The sequence below is a fragment of the Salvia hispanica genome, chromosome 3, assembly GCF_023119035.1.
Source record: "Salvia hispanica cultivar TCC Black 2014 chromosome 3, UniMelb_Shisp_WGS_1.0, whole genome shotgun sequence".
NCBI classification, from domain to species: Eukaryota; Viridiplantae; Streptophyta; class Magnoliopsida; order Lamiales; family Lamiaceae; genus Salvia; species Salvia hispanica.
Window position 1 is genome coordinate 19,630,098 of NC_062967.1, and position 3,883 is coordinate 19,633,980.

A 3,883-nucleotide genomic window follows, 5' to 3' on the forward strand; every position below is an offset into this window, starting at 1 on the left:
TTGTTTGGTATGTCAAAAATTAACGAACAATTGTCATTAACTTTAAATTGAACTTTTTAATAAATTAAATTTATATATATTATGTATTTATAGTATTTTTCAATATATTTTGAGTTCATTGTGTATGTGTTATGCGTGCAATGTTCGCAGACATAAATTATTTAATATGCATTATAGATATAAACGAATTGCATTTATAGACTGCTATTTCTGCATTATAGACAAAAGTGTGAACCTCTTCTATGATAAACCATGGGAATTATTTACAAACTTCGGTGTGAATTCTTTAGTATGGAGTAATAATTATGACTAAAAAAGGCAAGTCTAAGGGCGAATTAGGGCTAAATGCATCTGCTGCACGAACTTAATGGACCGCTTACATCGTCTTAGCGGGTCACTAAATCTAAGTTGGGCCTATTTTTTTTAGTTATGGACTTAAGATTTCGGGCCCTTTTAATTAATTTGTTTGGACGCGAAATTTTTAGTTCCATAATGAAATCTCCTAATGTACTTAGATCCTAAATAATGATCTCATGGTTCAATTAGTTCTAAAGTAAAAAATATTCTAAAAATTAAACGTGTCAAGTATTTATTTATTACATATTTATATCTTTTGTATATTTACACTAAGTAACCCTTGTACTTAGCCATATATGTATTTTTAAATGTGCCTGTGTATCCATGACGAGAGGGGGTGCCAAGCATAGTTTTTGGTGTTTTTCCTTGTTTAGATTAAGACTCTAATAGGTCCATGTCTTCAAACTTGTGTGTGGGTTCAAACTTATTATGTTGCGTACTAGTTATGTTATTCTAGGTGTGATTGTCATACTTAAAATCAAATTCATCTTTGAAAAAATAATATTTGATTTCCATTCGGAACCTTGTGACCAAGTATTATACCCTCAGTCCCTACTAGGATTACACACTTATATTTTTAGTTTGTCCCAAATAAGATAACACATTTCTAATTTTGGTAATTTTTTCACTCCAATTAAATTATTCAACTCTCTTTCTCTGTCTATTTAATACTTACACCACTATTTTTTCTCTCTCCAATTAAACACATTAACCAACAACTCCTAAATTCTCATGCCGACTAAGAAATGTGTCATCTTAACTAGGTCGGAGGGAATATTATTTAGCATGAAAATAATTATCTTTTGTCTTGTCACATATTCATTTGTCATCTACATTCCTTTTCAATCTCCGCTTTTGGAGTCTTGGTATATCATTCATTGGGCATGATTTCTGTGAGTTTGCTTTTCTTAGCCAAGTATAATCGTGATGTTAAATATATACGTGAAATTTCAAACTGAATCAAAGTTCATGCCTATAGACATACAAAACCAGGAGCATATATGTAAAACATTCTTTTAGTTAGAGAGTTTCCATTAAATATATTGGCAATATTTGAAAATATAATTACAAGACAAATTACTGGTGTAGAAATATCGTCGATAATCTTTACGTATATAAAAGGCGAGCTTTGACTTTCTTTTAAAATATTTATAAGTTTTGTCCTTATTCTATAATATTTATAAGTTATGGGATTAATTTAAATATTTATGAAATAAATAATCACCATATTATATTTATGTATATTTATTTTACATTGTCAGTTACTTTGACAATTATTTTGATGATTATTAGTCTCACTCAATTTAGGAGTTACTTTGTTGACTCACAATATTCAAATATTAGTGATTGGACAAAATAAAATTGTTCCTTATTATTTTGTAACCGCCACATTAATGATTCATTTTCAATACTTTATATCTATAAATATGTATCATTTGCAAGATTTTATTTCACTTCTTTATCGTCTCCCGTCACTCCATCAAAAATTTGCGGCAAAAGTAAAAATTTGTTCATATCATGGAATTCACGTTCCTTAATTAACGATCTACAGCCTAACAATACTTCGTCAGTGATTCGAGTGTTGTGCATGCATGTTTATGTTCATTAAGCATGGACAAACCAATGTAATCTTCTTGGAATGTGTGTTCCACGATCGGATGGTATGTGTGTCGATGTTTAGCTTATTACTGATTTTGAGTTATTTATCTAAAACTAAAATCATTCATTGTTTATTTTTCCATGCTTGAAAGGATTCAAGGCACGATTCCAAGGAATTTACATAATACTTTCAACTTTTTGTCTATAAATATGTATCAATCATTTACTAGCATATAATCATTCCCCATCGTCATGTCCCGTTGCATCATGGATTCTTGCAAAAGGAAGAATTTTTCTCGATATGGTTATTACTCTTTACCTATAGTAGTACATTTATTTGAGATTAATATTTTTCAACGATGTTAGTTCATATTTTAGTTTATTTTATTTTTATTAGCTTTGTTTTAATTTTTCTGTCCAGCCTATAATAGTTCTATTTTTACAAATATAGAAATCACATAAGACATTTGTCACCAACTTCGTCACTCAATAGTTTTCTTGCAAAGAAAACACTTAAAGCAATGAAATGATGAAAGGAAGCAAAGAAGACGAAGATCATAAACTATCACATTTGTTTTTGTGCATATGCATGAATCATTAATTTGGAGATTAAGGAGGAAAATAAGGGTGAGGAAGAGTCATCGGGATATTGGAGTATTGTTTTATTATTCTAATGTTTATGTTTTATTTGTTTTGTACATCATTTTATCTTTTAATGACGATGTTATTGTCCTCATTATACTTTTTAGTTGCATATTTAATATTTTATACTCCCTCCGTCCCATTTCAAGTGATTGACTGCTTTTCGGCACGTGTTTGGGAAGAATGATAGTAATAAATAGTTAAAGTGAAGAGAAACTAAAGTAAGTAAGAGAATAATGTAGATACGACTATCTTCTATATTATTATTCTTCTTTCTTTACTTTCTCTCCACTCTAACTATGTATTCATCTTCGCAAAACAACAGCCAAAAAGAAATCAATTGCTTGAGCTGGGATGGAGGGAGTATTTAATATTGATAGTATTTTAGTATTGAAGTATGTATGTTGTAACTATAAGTGTCGTAATTAAAAAATATTTTCATGTTTAATTTAAAATTTATTTAATTTTATATCTATAATTATTTAACATATTATTCTATATAGTACTATATTTTTTTATTTTTTTAATCTTATGTAATGATTTTAAATTTTATTTATTTAACTTATTCAAAATATCTAATTAATAGAATAAAAATATTATGTGTCGCGCATAGTGCGTGGGCTAACGCTAGTTTAGGATAAAATGCACTTTTCACTGTCCAGTTTTTAAAACATAATAATATGGAGTACTCCATTAGTTATCCTATAGTAATTATTTTTCTCCGTTTCAGTTCAATTTAAAAATTACTATATTTTAAAACTTTTCAACATACGATATATTAGTAATTCTGTAGGTTTCGTTATCAATCAATATTATTTCAACAATTGTTTTTATTTTTCTCTTACACTTAAAGAACAGACAGTAATATTGTTGACAAAAGTAAAGATTTGCACAATTTCTAGAAAAAAAAAAAAGAATAATTTCAACTGATATAATAATATTACTGTTTTCTATTACGAGACAAATATTGGCCTTTTAGTAAGATCTCAAAATCTTAAAAGAAAAAAAGATGAAGAGACGCCTGCAATTGGATTATATATGCCCATCGGTATCACTATTTAGAAGGCTATTTTCAAACCAAACAATTTGAGCTCTACACCATAATTTCAATTCCGATGTTGCACAAGGAATTAACAAAAGAGACAATTCCATTATTATCACATAAATGTAGACATCAGTTGAGGTGTCTAATTAATATATACTTCCTCTGTCCCACTTAAAATAAAACATTTGAAAATTGGCAGGGGATTTTACTTAGTGTTATTTTGTGAGTTAATGAAGAGAG